At 35.9% G+C, this 16,454-nt stretch overlaps 1 protein-coding gene across 2 annotated transcripts in view; it reads left to right on the top strand.

Annotated features, from left to right (window-relative positions):
* Nucleotides 1–16,454, top strand: part of USP25 (ubiquitin specific peptidase 25) — a 122,334-nt gene that overhangs the window by 9,642 nt on the left and 96,238 nt on the right. For both annotated transcript variants that reach the window (XM_077765646.1, XM_077765645.1), the window contains exon 3: nucleotides 7,120–7,243. The gene's annotated coding sequence lies outside the window, so the exon portion shown is untranslated. The remainder of the gene's footprint in view (nucleotides 1–7,119; nucleotides 7,244–16,454) is intronic.

Here is a 16,454-nt window from a genome sequence, read left to right as displayed (position 1 = left end):
TATATATTTTATTTTTTTTTTTTTTTTTTTGAGACAGAGAGCATGAACAGGGAAAGGGCAGATAGAGAGGGAGACACAGAATCCCAAGCAGGCTCCAGGCTCTTAGCTGTCAATATAGAGCCTGATGCAGGGCTTAAACCCACAAACAATGAGATAATGACCTGAGCTAACGTTGGATGCTTAACCAACTGATCCACCTAGGCACTCCAAATTTATGAATTTTCTTAAATTTTACTGCAGAATGATAGCTATGGGCTATAACTTTTGTTGACTAATACTGAATGTTTAATTTTTTTTTCACAATCCAAGTTGGAAAACAGTGCAGTTTATGACAAACTCAGGAATGGCTGCTCTACTCTTCACTTTTGTTACCAGTACTGCCATTATAATGTCAGCAGCTATTGTTAAAAAAAGAACAAGATCATCTTGAGCTGAGCTATTCAGTATAGTTGCCTATAGTCACATGTGAGAACTTAAATTTAAAATATAAATTAAAATTAATTAATACTAAAATTTAGTTCCTCTATTGTGCCGGACACATTTTCAGTGCTCAGTAATTGTCACATGTGCTTAGTGACTACCATATTGGACAGTGCAGATTAATAGTACATTTCCATCATCACTGAAAGTTCTATTGGACCTCACTGTTTGAGAGAATCTGAATTCAGCAGTGAGAAGAGTGGAGAAGTAGGAACATCTTTGGAGCTGAGTGGGAGCAGAGGAGAATGGGAGTGTGCGGTGGGAAACATTTACCCCCTTGAGTTGTATTATACTGTGTATGTCTTCTTGCTTTTAAGTATTATTCTAACATGATACTTTATTATGGTATTGGTCTTAGAACTTACTAGAAAAAATTTTAGGGGGATAAAGCTTATGTTGTTAAGTTTTCTAAGTAGTGTCACTGTGAAGGATGATGACGCACTCATTTTTATCTCTATTCCATAGTCTAGATTTAGCTTTTATTTAATAAATATTGATTGCCTCTTATGTATCAGGTACTTTTTTAGGCCTTTAGAAAACAGAGTCTCAGTTTACATAGGGGAAAGACAGTAAACAATAAATAAATAATGCCAGGCAACAGTAAGTCCATGAAAAACAGTAGAGCAGGGTGAAGGGACAGAGAGTGACAGTGATGTAGTTATAGGTCAGGCATGAGATGTGCCAAGCAAGGGGTCAGTCGTAGAATATCTCTTGGATGAGTTCACATTTATGCAGACACCTGAGTGAAGTTAGGGAGTAAACCTTGTGAATGTCTGAGGCAAGTACATCCCAGGTTAGGTAGGAGTATATCTGGCTCAGGAGATGAATGATGAGGATCCATGGGGAAGCAGAGTGAATGAGGGTGAGAATGGTAGTACTCTTGCTTCCAGTCTGCTGACCATCCCTTTGATCATACTTGCCTGTCTCTCCTAAGGCATCCCCATCCTTCTGATGGCCCCGTGATTTTTGTATTTATTTTTTACAAGCTCTTGGTACTCTCCCAAGTCATCATTTCATTTGCAATTCTGGCTGTTTTGTTTATATGGTTTCCCTTCCAGTTGCCCCTTCCTGGTTTGTATCATCACAATTCTTGTCAAACTCTTGTCCAGTACTTCCCAAACAGTTCCGTGTACTCATCACTCCCTACCTAGAAATATTTGCTGGTGGTGAAGGATTTCCTTTAGGTTTAACCTTATGTAGGTAAGGAAAACAATGGAAGAACTTTTTTTCTCCTAAATTAAAAATCTTTACATGTATTGTAGTTCAACTATATTATGGGCTAAATTGGTTTTTGTAAACCAACTTGGAAGCCTCATGTCATTAATACACATTTTCATGGGAAATGAATTATGAGTTATAAATAATGCATACATTTGACATCTAATTCATTGTTAACTTGATGACTGCCTGTATTTTGGAATAAATAGAGAAATGTTTCACAGTTGGTATTTAAGTTTTACTCATGGTAATTCTTTGGAGGGTGAAAGATTTATTAGGGTGAGTGTTATGTTTTGGTATTTCTGACTTGACAGAAAAAAAATGTTTTAATTTGGGCAGACTTGAAAATGTTGGAGGTTACTGTTTATAGGCTTTTGTAACTTGTGATTTTCTATGGTGTTACTCAGCTACCACACATTTGTGCCCTTGAGTTGTGTTCACACTAGTACTAGAAGGAGGGTTGGTTGAAACATCTTCGTGTTTTACTGAGATCTTCCCTTGGCACATTTATAAAAATATTCATAATTCTCTGATATTTGGATGGAATTTTTACAAAGGCTAAATTTTTATAATTGAAATTAGAAATTGTTTCAGTTAGAAATTGTTTATAGCCAAGCTTATTCCCTGTTCCTTTTCTAGTATAAGCATATATGAAACTCACAGGGTGCTAGTTTTCTTTGTGAAATTAACAGTTCTTTATATGTTTCATGTTTTAGGAGAAATTGTTCTCCTAACTCCAGAAAAACTGATGTTTAAGCATTCTATTCAAATAACATTTAATTTGCTAATATCTGATCTTAAAATCATGTTTTTGGTGTATGAGTAGGTTATAATAGTCTTTGAGGATTGTCATATTGTTCTAAAATATCCTATGCAAATAAGCTTTATGGAGTAATGGGGAACATCGTGGAGAAAAGTATTGTAATTGTAATAAAACTGCAAATAATGAATAAACTTCCTCCATTGCTTAAAAGAAAAAGCCCCAGCTTTTCAGCTAAGGACCAATAGTTTCTGATCAACCTATCTTTTTAACATTAAAGACTACTATGCTTTTTTCTTCCTCTGCTTACACTCAATACTTCTGACATCAGATGTATAGGTTTTTTCCCACCTCCGACAGATTCTCCAACACCAGCTGGGTGTCCTACGATTCATTTCAATTCTGACCCCGTCTACCTGAAATTAGCATCAAGTTATATAAGTTAAGAGCTCTCAGTTCCACAAGACTGCCCTCACTTTAGATGCCAGTCACAAGTAGTGGGTCTCTGCATTACCCACACTTCTGTCTGACTTGGCTACAAATTGGGGGTTCTTACAACCCCCTCCTTGATTTTGATAATTCGCAATAATGGCTCACAGAACTCAGGGAAACACTACATGTACTGGTTTATTGTTAAAAAAAAATCATATGATAAAGGATACAGATGAACAGCCAGATGAAGAGGTACATAGGGTAGGGTCTGGAGATGCCCCAAGAGCTGGAACTTTTGTCTTATGGAGTTGGGGTGTGCCACCCTCCTAGCATGTGAATATGTTCACCAGTTAAGAAGCTCTCTGAACCCTGTACGTTAAGGATTTTTATGGAGGTTTCATCAGGTAGGCATGATTGATTACTACTCAGTCTCTAGCCCTTCTCTCCTCCCCTTTGAGTTCCTCTCAGTGTTCCAAGCTTCTTATGGCTTGATTTTTCTGGTGACCAGCATTCGTCCTGAAGTTATACAGGAGCTGGTGAGCCTCACTTCAAGTTATACAGGAGTCCACCAGGAGTCATCTCATTAGAACAAAATATGTTCATGTCACCCAGGAAATTCCAAATGATTTAGCAACTCAGTGTCAGGAAATGGGTCAATGACCAAATATTAGAAACTAAAAATGCTCTTAGTGTATTTATCACTTCCCTTGCTCTTTGAATGGATTGTTTACCTATGCATGATTTTATAACACCACAGAAAAGATTTCCTTCCAAATGTTGGAAGAATATCTCCATTATGAAACAAATAAAAATTGTTAATACCACTTGATTTCACCAGAAAAGCCTTTTAAGCATTGGGAAGATATTTGCATAGTGGTAGAAACAAGTTTTCCAAGGTTACCATTTTTGCTTGAAATTCCACATTAATCAGTGGCAGCACATATTCTCATTTGTTCTCCCTCAGGTGACAGGATCGCTTTGCTTATTCTTGAGAGAGTATCTGCCAAACTTTGAAGTTTGAGTAATCATTGTTAGTTGTTTTTTCAAGTAAAAATAGTGCTCCATGAAAAAAAAAATCTGTCAGTTCAGCTGGCTTGCAACTCAAGCATTACACTAACGTTTTTTGAGCATTCACAGGTGGGGGAGGAGCAGAGAGAGGGAGAGAGAGAATCCCAAGCAGGCTCTGTGTTGTGAGTGCAGAGCTGATGAGGGTTTCAAACTCACAAACCAAACCTTGAGATCATGACCTGAGCTGAAACCAAGAGTTGGATGCTTAATCAACTGAGCCACCCAGCCGTCTCACACGTGTTTTTTCTTGAGCAAAAGCTTACTTTGGATGTAGCAGAAGTGCGATGCATACTTTCTATTTTGTCACATAGGATTAAAACATTATGTAAATCAATGTTTGAGATTTAATAAAACATTTTGCTTTTTATCAAGGATCCAAGAGAAACTGGCTATTTTTTGGAATAGTGAGTATGCATAGTTGTGATACAGTGAATTGCTCAAAGAACTTGGTGCTACTGCCTCGATTTGTGCAGATGCAGCCGTTTTATGCACCATTGTTTTGCATCATCAGTGCAAATATGACCACAGGAGAAAAGGCAAATAACGTGTTGGTATTTTTATGAGAATAATTTTTACTTAGGGGACCCTTTTCTCTTAGCGTCATAGGGGAGTCTCCAAGGCTTCACTGGCCGCTCTTGTAGATTTGCTACTATGGAGGAAAGATTTATTCTTTATTCTTATGATGGTATACTTCACTTCTCACAACTGCAGCTATTTATGAAATGGAGTTAAAACATCTTGCCTTGTTTTTACTTTTATGTTGCTTGGGTTACAATTAAATTATAAAAAGCTGTAATTATAAGTTGTTATTTCTAAATGAGTTTTTGTTGTAGCCAGCTTGCTTTACTTGTCAGACATGAAACTGTAAATACTCTAGATAGTTTTAAAGAAGAAGTTTAATACAGGGGTTTGGGTTCTTAAAAAAATCATTGGAAGTACTAGAGAAGGGATCTCTAGCTCAGCCTTAGTAAATGATCCCCAGATTCTTGCAGGACTGGCCAGCCTAGAAGTAACTCACCCTGCCACAGTCAGGAAGGTAGTGAATCAGGCGGCTGTCTCTGGGACAGTTCAAGAATATACTTCTGGAGCTGTAGCCTAGAGAACAAGCAGGCAGGATTAGGTAACCGCCACCGAGCTGTGCCTGAACATTGGAATGCAGAGTCTAGTTGCCACTTCTCCTCTATCTCTTGACATCCCGAATCTGGAAATTGGACACTGGAATGCTCTGTGGAACAACACGTATCTGTTCAGTCATGCTGGAGAGAATAGCCAAAAACAGCAGGATAATGGCTTCCCCCTCACTCCTGCCTTCTCAATTCAGTGTTAGTGCATCTGGCTGGTGCAACCTACATTCTATTCAGAGCCATAGCTGCAAGTGAATTGGGAAAATGGATTTGTTTGCTTAATCTTTCTAGCTTTTGTAACTGAAGAAGGCATACTAGGAGGATGAGAGACTGGAGTCTGAGGGCTAATTAATCATATCCCCCATACCGGTTTTTCTGCTTCTTTGTGATTTTCAAAAAAAAAAATTTTTTTTTTACTTCCATTATTCTTTCTTTACTCACTTGAGTCCTAGTCATTTAATAACCAAGGTTGGTCTCATTTTTTGAGGCCCGTTTGTGCCTCTCTAGTCCTGGCTTCTTCAACAGTTTTTAAGTTGGACTGGATAGATATACCCAGATGACATCTACCTACAACTGTTGTCTAGATGGACTTGGGTCTCATAAGAAGACTTAGGAAACTTTGGCTTGCTGGTCTGTGTAGGCATGCTCCATCATTTCAGTTACCTTGCTATATTCTGTTCTAAATTTTACTTGACTGAGTGTTTTTGGCCCCTACTTACTACATTTTCATGAGGTTTTATTGTACTCTCTAGAGATATAAAAAACACCTTCCATAGTCAACTAATATTTCTAATATTCTTGTAAGTTATTGTTCAGAGAAAAAAAGTGTGGATAACAATAGAAGTAGACTTTTGAAACTATCAGGATACATTATTTCTTTCTTAGTAAGTGTGGCATATTCTTTTTGAGTAACTATATGTAACCCTACAGTCATTGGTAAAATACAGACACCTTATTTCCCATTCCCAACCCCTTTTCTTTTCACGTTTCCACTCTTGTAAAATTCTTTTAGAGATTGACAAAGAAAAAAATAATTTTTAATGTGTCCTTATATAAAACCTATCCAAAATACCTGTAACCATAAGCCCAACCTCACAAAGGTAAGGTAATAACAGCTATAACTTTTTCTCTTTCTTACCATACTGTTGTATAGTCCCTACTTAGTAATATATTATGGTTCTTATGATAGTGGAGATATTATATCCATCTTTTGAGTGAAGGAAATTGAAAAATATATATTGGGCAATTGGATTAAAAATTGTTTTTTCTGAAGGTAGTAATAGCTGTAGCCATTATTCTTTGGAAGAAGAATACTTACAGCATCATCCTTTATTTGTATATTTCTTGCTTTTTGTGAAATGAAAAATTTTTTTGAATGAAAAGGACTGCATGTTCATTCCATAATTAGGATGGTAGACAAATGTTTAAAATAGTAAGTGAAAGGTCCTGATACTTCCTCTTCCCATAACCCTCAAAATTAACTACTGTTAACAGTTTAGTACATTCTTCCAGTCTTTAAAAAAATGTATGTATAAACATATATTTACAGATCACTTAGTTTCTGAAACCTAATTTTTGAGATGTCAGTTATTATTACACTTTGATAGACAATGACTAGGTAGTAGTATGCATGAATTGTAATGAGTATATATTTGGATTAACTTCAGAAAGCATAAATATAAGTGTTTAATTATGTTGATTTCAATTTTTGTTGGGAAAGATCCTATTTTTTTTTTTAGCAGTCTTTTTGCTTATTAGCTTTTAATCAGAGGCTTCACAGTAAATATTGAGATTCCTCTGCAATGAAAAATATTTATGCTCTTACTGCTTGGGCATATTTTCTAGGGAAGGACATTAAGTTTTAAAATATAACCAATTTAAAATGTGTTTGCTTTCTCTTCAGAGAGGCTCTTACGGAGAATTAAGTTGGTGCTGACTTTGGTTTGAAAGGATATATTGGGTATAAAATCCCCATGATAAGAATTACCTTCATTTTGTTTGACTTTTAATTTTGAGAAAGATAGTTTTGCTTTTCAGATGTGATTGATCTCACTGGAGATGATAAAGATGATCTTCAGAGAGCAATTGCCTTGAGTTTGGCGGAATCAAACAGGGCATTCAGGGAGACTGGAATAACTGATGAGGAGCAAGCCATTAGCAGGTAAAAACATAATTTGTATAAAGTAGATATAAGTACTATTTATAATAGAAATAATAATTGGCTTTAATTAATTTCAAGAGGCACAAAGATACACTTTGTTATTCTAAATAAATCACTAATAAACTTTAGTACTGTTTTTATATTTTCTGTAAACAAAATTTTCATATTCTAGTTCTGATTGCATTTGGAGCTTAGATTTTCAGGATTTTGGAGTGGCATTATGTATGAGGCATTAAATTTAGGTGTATGTTTGAATATTTTTCTGATTATTCTTCTCCCCCTCATGTCTTTTGGGTATACTGTCCAGTTCAGTTTCTAGTCATTTATAGCAGGGGTTAGCAACCTTTTTCTGTAAAGGGCCAATAGTAAATGTTTTAGGCTTTATTGGCCATATGGTTTCTGTTATAGTTACTTAACTCTAGTATTGTAGTGTCAAAGCAGCCATAGATAATACATAATTTAGTGAGTGTGGCTCTGATCCAATAAATCTCGATTTTAAAAACAGGTTGCCAACTGGATATAGCCCATGGGCCTTAATTCTCCATCTTCTGATCTGTAATATGATAGTATGTTTATGGTTTTGTTTTTTTATTTTAAAGAAATAGGCAAAATTCCAAGATGTGTGATAGAATGCATCTTATGACTTAATAATGAAAACTTATTAGTTTGCAACATTTTGATTCATCAGTAGATCAAATAAAAATAAATTTAATTTTATCATGGAAGACTATATATTTAAAAATATCTTCCTAAGTATAATATTCTAAACAACTTTGTGGAGGTAGTGGTAACTCTTTAATTGAAGATGAAATTAATCTTTTATAGGTTAAATGATTTCCCAAAAGCACATAACTGAGGTAAATCCTAGGATTTCAGTGTTCATTACCCTCTGACACGGTTGTTTGGTAGAATGTACCAGCTTTCACAGATAATTTCCCTTGGCACAATATCAATAATGTATTTCTTTCTAAGTAATCTGAGATTACTGTATGGTAGGAGATGCCTCCAAGTGCTATGCTTAGCAAAGGCACATAATTTTTCTTAGTAATACTTTTTAATGTCTTTAAATGTTACTTTGTAAGACATTAACATGGAAAGATTTAAAGTAAAATTCATTGTTTTTTTCAGTTGGGGCTAATTTCAGTTAATGTCAGTAATTTTAAATGAAAACCAAAAATTCATACATTATCTTTAGACATTTTAATTAGGCTTTTTTTGGTGAAGGATTTAGAGAAATTGTAAAATGAGTGTTTGCCTCAAAAATGAATTGGGATGAAATAATTGTCTTGAATAATTATAAAACTTAGCAGTACTTAAACTTTGAGGAGAAATATTTTAAACATGAAATAGGTGAGTTGGATTTCATTTTTAAGGGGAATGATCTTTTAAATGTAAAAGATTATAAAATCAAATATATACTATAATTCAAATCTTGTATTTAAAAGTATATATATTATTGTTTAAGTAAATTTATATTAGTATACAATAGAAAAAAGTCTGGAAGCTTATATACCAAATAGTGTCACTAGTTTTATATCATGTGTTTTCTAATTAAACAGTATATACTAATTAGTTAAAAAATAAAAATAGTTTGAAAGTTAAGGGATTAAAACTATTCCTAATCTTTTATTTAATGTATATGTTATGTATTTTTGTCCAAATGGGAACCTATATCTCTTAAGATAATATTCTTTTTTATTCTTGCTCTTTTAAATTTTAATATACTCTTAAAATAGTGAATACTTTATAAGTATTTTAATTGTACATAACATTGCAGAGATTTGGTGTAGTGTAATATGCCATAAAAATTTACATAAAATTATACCTTGTAGAAGTAAAAGGTCATATTAATTTAGTTGCAAAATGTTAGTCTTTTGTGATACATGTAGATTTTATAATTTACAATTAACAAAAAAATGTAAAGTCTAAAATGTGCAGTTAATAAGCACATATGTAAATCATACTGTCTCAGACTGGCACCTCAGTGACTCAGTCAGTTAAGCGTCAGACTTTGCCGCAAGTCTTGATCTCACGGTTCATAGGTTTGGGCCCTGCATTGGGCTCTGTGCTGACAGCCTGGAGCCTGCTTCAGATTCTGTCTCTCCCTCTCTCTCTGCCCCTGCCCTAATCGTCTCTCCCTCCCCCAAAAATAAATAACACTAAAAAAAAAAAAAAATTAAAAGGGAATGTGAGAATTGTAGCTAAACATATGGCAAAGAGATACTTGTTCCTATGGGTTTTATGAAGGCTTAGGATTCTAAATTCAAAAAGGAAAATGATGTATTTTTAAGAAAAAATTTATATTATCATACATCAAAGTAAATTTAACTATTTGTTCATTCCTTAAGTTCAGATAACAAAGTTTAGCCAAACAGAGTTCTAGAATCATTTGACTATGATTATATTTCAGCAGACATACTTTAATATGAGTTCATACATTTGGAATACTACTTTATAATTATATGAGTTACAGCTTATCTTTTTATATAATCTTCTGTGTAGGCACTTACAAATTTCATGGTAAATTTCTTAAGTTGAACATTTCAAAAATGTTTATTTTTACATTTATTTTTGGGGGGGGAAGAAAACACGAGTGGGGGAGGGGCAGAGAGAGAGGGAGACAGAGGATTCCATGCAGGCTCTGCAACTGTGAGCAAAAGAGAAAGAGAGAAAGCAGATTCAAGGGAGTATGTGGCTACAAGTTTTTGCCACACTTACAAAAACAAACCCACAAACAAAACCCTGAAACAGTACTGCTGTTTGCTTGGTCAGAGAGAGAGAGAAAGAGAAAGAAAAAAAAATCTTAAGCAGGCTCCATGCTATTAACCTGGGACCATGACCTGGGCTCATGGGCCAAAATCAAGAGCTGGGTGCTCAGGGCATCTGGGTGACTCAGTTGGTTAAGTGTCTGACTTCGAGTCAGGTCATGATCTCATGGTTTGTGGGTTTGAGCCCTGCATTGGGCTCTGTGCTGATGATCCAGAGCCTGTAGCCTGCTTCAGATTCTTTGTCTCTCTCTTTGTCTTTCTCTGCCCCTCCCCTGCTCACTTTCTGGCTCTCTGTCTCTCAAAAATAAATAAACATTAAAAAAAAAAAAGAGTTGGATGCTTAACTGAATGAGCCACCTAGGCGCGATGAATTTAGTTTTGAATGGTGTTGGTTTTGTGTTGTCTCTAGGTCCTGGCATAATCATAAGTATTTTGTTTGTTTAGGAAGGTGTCTTTATCCTTGGCCTCAGAGAACCCCTTCTTTAGTAACTTTTGAAGCTCTACAGCACCCTCCCTGAAAATTACCACACACACTTGGAAATTGAGAATCAGCAAGAACAGTAGGCAGTAAAAGTGTATTTAGATATTGTGATTGATAGAGTTATGCTTTAGCTTTTAAAGGAGATAAGAAATCCTTGAAAATATGACCTAGCATGTTTGAAAAAGAACTGAAAATATCTTTTGGAAATGAAAATTAGAATTATCAAAGTTATATAAGAAGAGAAAACAGAATAGGTTTATTAGATTAGAAATAGCTAAAGAAGGGGAGGAGGTCATGATGGCAGGGTCGTGAGACTGAAGCCTGCATCGGGCTTTGCACTAAGCATGGAGCCTGCTTGGGATTCTCGCACCCTCCCTCTGGCCCTCTTCGCACTTGCATGTGCATGTGCACGCTCTCTCTCACTCTCTAAAATAATAAGAAAACAAAAAGAGAAATAGCTAAAGAAAATATTAGACTGAAGGGTGCATAGGAGAAGAAATTCTCCAACTTGTAACGGACAGCTAAAAAAGATGAAAAATATGGAGATAGGTTAAAAGAAAAAAATGGAAAATAAAGTGAGTAGGTCTAACATACTTTAATTGGTGTTACAGAAGGAGAGGAAAGAGTGACTCAAAGGCCAAATTTAAACAGATAATCACTGAGAATTTTTCAGAGGTGAAAAAAATAACCTATAATTTCACAAAGCCCAACAAATCCTAGTTGGGAAATTTAAAAGAAACCCACACCTAGATTCATGATAATGATACTCCAGAACACTTAAGACTAAGAAAATCTTAAAAATATTCACAGAGGAAAAAGGTGGAATTATCCTAAAAATAGTGACAGTGAAGGTGACAAATGACACAAATTTACAAAGTAGTAAGACACATGAAAATCATTGAATGATTTTCAGTGAATAGAAAGAACTGCTCGTATTCTATCCTTGGTGAAACAGTGAGGTTAGTCTCACCAGGGCACTTTTCCTTGTCACTCAGCCTCCAAGGGCAGTTTGGGAAGACTGAATGTGGGGTGAGTCTACTGTCTCCACTGCTACAAAATCAGTATGTTCCATTCCAGTAGTTGTAATTTTACCTTTTTGCAATAATTTTCTACTTGAACCTGACCTTTCATCTAGAAGGGTAGGTGCAAGGGGAAAAAAGAAATTTTTACAAAATTTACAGGGGCTCATTGTGCCTCCCACATACACCTCCTCCGTGGGCCACTGTAGCGGAGCTGAACAAGCAGTGTGCTCAACTGACCGTTCACTGTTTTTACACTCCAAGACCATTCATCCAACACGGAAATCCAGGGGTCTGAGCTAGAGTTCGGTTTGGGAGCCACCTGGGGTAGGGAGTTTACCAACCAGAATGCTGTTGTCATTAGGGAAAGAAAAAAGCATCATGTCCAGGAAGAGTTATGGTGGGATTCTGAATTTTTAAAATAGTTCTCTTTTTTTTATTAAAATTTTTTTTTAATGTTTATTTGAGAGAGACACAGAATATGAGCCGGGGGGTGGCAGAGAGAGAGGGAGACACAGAACCTGAAGCAGGTTTCAGGCTCTGAGTTGTCAGCACAAAGCCCGATGTGGGACTCGAACTCATGAACAGTGCGATCGTGACTTGAGCCAAAGTCAGACACTTAACCAACTGAGCCACCCAGGGGCCCCTAAAATAGATCTCTTAACTCCTGCCTATTTCATCCAGGTCTTTACGTAGGAAGCTGTTGTGAGAGGAAACTGCCTGTGTTGAACAGGAGTAGGTGAAGCAATAAATTATAAATCTTTTTAGTTGATTTGTGAAAATAATGCTAAGGCTCAACAATGCCAGATGCGTGTGGATCATAGAAGATCCATAGAATGCTTTAATTACTATTTAATTACTATTTCATTCTTTGAGTCATTTCTGACCATTGTCAGATTACAAGTGTTCTGGAAAAATTGAAAATATGAAACAGATTAGTTTCAAGGAATGCATGTCTGTGGCCAGAATTGACTGATTAGATGAGAACAGCAACACTGTAGCTTGAAACAGTGTCGATAGTGAAGCATCACCTCTCTTCCCAAGACGCGCAGAGACCAGTAAGTGAATGGCCACAGGTTCTGAGTAGTCAGTCTTCCAGAATGGGGCAGGAGCCCTACCCTATACAGTGTGTCCTACCTCACCACGGAGAGAAACAAGTCAACTTTTGGCAGGAGTCACATATCTGACAGGCAGGCAGTGGGAGCCTGTGTGTCAGAAACATAGACTCTCTTAATTTGTATTCCACTGTATGATTGTGAACATGTCTTGTTGGGTATGGTTGCAGCAGTGTGGCCATCTGGGTAGTGGGGACTTGCTGAGTCATCCCATCAGAGAACAGGCACCGTAGTATGTGGCTAAAATGAAACAGCAGGACTATACTAAATATTGGCGAGCACGTGGAGTACCTGGAACTGTCCCCTGTTGTTGGTAGGGGTGTCTAATGGAATTACCACTTTGGATGCTTTGGGTGCTTCTGATGAATTTCAGCATATACTATGCTAGTACTTAGCGATTCCACTCCTAGGCATAGACCCCTGAGAAAAGAGTCCATTAGTTTTATTGATAATAACCAAAAACTATGAACAATTAAACCTTGACACAAAAGAGTAACTGCTGTGTGATTTAATTTCTGTGATGTTTAAGGACAGGCAAAACTAATTTACATTGATAGAAGTCAGAATGGTGATTTCCTGGGAGGTGGAGAGGACACTCTTGGCTGTAAAAAGAGTATGAGAGAATATTCTAGAATAATGGATATTTTCTGTATTTTGATCTGGATGGTAGTCACTGAGCTGTACATTTAAGATTGTGTATCTTATGTGCAAATTATCCCTCTACAATGTACTCTTTCCCAAAAAAAGCATGCTTTGAGCTATGTTGATTGATAATCAATATGCAAAATTTATATTTCTATATACAAAGGGAATGATAGGGAGAAATTTTAAAAAGCTACCATTTATAACATAAAACTGTGAAAGATAAGAATAAACTTAATGAATGTGCAAGAACTTCCAAGAAGAAAATTAGTGAATATCATTGAGACACATTAATGAATCTGTGAATAATTGGAAACATGTTGTATTTCACAAATTGGAGGACTGATGTTGTAAAAATGGTCAGTTCTCCTTAAACTGATTTATGGATATAGTGTGATCCTAATCATACCATTTGTTTTCAAAAGGAAAATCAACCAAATTATTCCTCCCTCCCTCCCTCCTGTCCTCCCCCCTCCCTCCCTTCCTCCTTTCCTTTTTCCATCCTCTTTCTCCTCCTTTCCACTCTTTCCCCCTCCCCTTCTCTCTTTTTCATTTTCTTTTTTGTTGGTCTGTACAGCTTAAACGACAATGTGTGTTTTTCATTGAGTATGACGTTTCCCTAATATACTTAGATGATCTAAAGTGGGATGTTTTCAACATTACTGCTATGATGCAGTTTAAATAATTTAAATATAATTAACACTACAAACATAATAAAACTAGCATAAAAACCCAAAAGCCAAAATCACTACAATAAAAATTGAATGGGAAGGTGAACATTTGTGCTTTAAATATTCCATACAGAGTGTGGAAGGAAAAGAGCAAAACATTTTGTCATCTTTTTAAATTGCTGCGTGGTCATGACCAGTGTTGGGAAGATAAGAAAGCAGGTGATGGGTAGTGGGAATTGGTTTTTGATTTGTGTCTTTCGGGGTTGCCTCTCTCGGCATGCTATGTTTTGCTATAAGCTATTTCTAAGCTCTCTGAGATTTGCAGTGTTAGTTTTGCTTTTTTTTTTTTTTTTCTCCTCTCTCTCTCTACTGGCAGACTTCATATCTGGATTTGTAGCTTTGCATACTTTATACTTCAGAGCATGGGTGGTATCAGTGGCTTTACTTTGGTGAGGTCAGGGAAGGAACTCTTATTTATGTAGGGCCTGGCTCTATAGAAAGTTTATATTCATTTTGCCAATACTAGACTATAGAAAGGGACGGGGTCTTGGGAATAGAGTAATATTTGGGCTAGAGATTGGGCTTTTGCTAAATGAAAAACAAAGAAGTAGCCACATCTAATATCTTAATCCTTTTACTTTAAACATTAGTTTAGCCTTTAGTATTTATCTTATGTGCTCTAGGAATGAAACAAATCTGTTTTTACCCTCCAGATGCTGATGGAGAGACTGGCTGTGTAATAAATATTTTTGGTGCAGTGTGATAAATGTATTAATAGTTTTTTAGGAGCCAGGAAGAGGTTGTAGGAAATTTACTGAAGTATGCTCTAAGTCCCTGGTGATACAAAACTGAACGTGTTAAAAGCTCTAAATCAAGATCACAAAGTCATGGCATTCTTTCATCCACCATCTTTTAGTACGATAGGTCTATCTTGTGGTGTGGTTAAGGGATATTACAATAAACCTACTTCTTCAAAACCCATATTCTTGTTGTAATGAACAATGAGATCTACCATATGACTGAGTTGAAGATGTCTTTTACATATGACCACTGGTGCTAATTCTTCTTTTCCTGTTTGTGATATTGCTGATTTCTCCAAAATTCATTGCTTGTTTTAGTTCATTCATCTCTAATTACCAAGGCTGAAATAAGTTTCCTTTATTTATACTCCTAAATATACACATGCATTACAAAAAGTACAGAATTGTCAATGAATGCACTCTCATTTGTAAAACTCAATAAAAAATTAAATATACCTTCTTATATGCAGCAGTCTTTTGTGTTATATTTCCTTTTTGTATACCATATATTAACTTAAAAAAATTTTACTGTTTTATTTCTGAGAGAGAGAGAAACAGCGTGAGCAGGGGAGGGTCAGAGAGAGAGGGAGACACAGAATCCGAAGCAGGCTCCAGGCTCTGAGCTAGCTGTCAGCACAGAGCCCGACGTGGGGCTCAACCGCATGAAGCATGAGATCATGACCTGAGCCAAAGTTGGATGCTTAACCGACTGAGCCACCCAGGCACCCCACCCTATATTAAAATTTTTGAGTGTAAAACTAATTGCCTTGTACAAAATCAGTTTGTTCTAGTATATTATTATTTTATTATATTATATGGAACAAAACAATTTGAACAGTAGGAAGTCTTTCAAATTGGCTTTTTTACTTTCTCCCCCCTTATGTTCTTAAAAAATTGGTAATAGTGGGATTTTCTAGATAAATTTTTACTTTCCTCTGCCCCAGTTCACCTAACTAAATAATTTCCAAGCAGTTCTGGTACCTTTTAGTGGTAAATAGTTTACAAGAAAAAGCCTTCTAGGGGCTGTGGTTGCATGTGAGAGCTGCTTTTTCCGCAGAGTACTGTTGCTAATATTGGATCACTTTTAAAAGTGACAGAGGTATTTCCATCTGTTTATTTTTATTTTATTTTTTTAAAGTCTATTTATTTTGAGAGAGAGTTCACATATATGCAAATGGGGAATGGGCAGAGAAAGAGGGAGAGAGAGAACCCCAAGCAGGCTCTGTGCTGACAGCGTGGAGCCTGACTTGGGGGTTGATTTTCATGAACTGTGAGATCATGACCTGAGCCTAAATCAGGAGTCAGATACTTATCAACTGAGCCACCTAGGTGCCCCTAAACCATTCATTTATAAATGTTTGAGTTTGACTTTTGCATTTCAACATATCATGATGTTGTTACCTGCTATTTTTTAGGATGTGGTTTCATTGATTCCCAAAGAGAGACTTTATCCTGTATTCACATAACTTATTTTAAGTGATGACAAGTTGAATCTTATTGTATCTAAAAGTATCTGAAAATAATACTGTTAGAGATAAAAGTACAATTTACTTTTTCCCCAAAACTAAGGAATATAGCTATATGAATTTGACATTAATCTGATAGGGCAGAATCTTGAAAATAAAAATCGTATAGCATGAGTGAGATTTTGTTAAGTAGCCAAAATGTTGGAACTTATTCTTGACAAAGCCTTTTTAATGAACACAAAATGGCTT

The sequence above is a fragment of the Crocuta crocuta genome, unplaced genomic scaffold (assembly GCF_008692635.1).
Source record: "Crocuta crocuta isolate KB4526 unplaced genomic scaffold, BGI_CrCroc_1.0 scaffold174, whole genome shotgun sequence".
Classification (NCBI taxonomy): Eukaryota; Metazoa; Chordata; class Mammalia; order Carnivora; family Hyaenidae; genus Crocuta; species Crocuta crocuta.
Note: the sequence above shows the minus strand (reverse complement) of the source record. Positions and strands in the feature narration are given on the sequence as shown.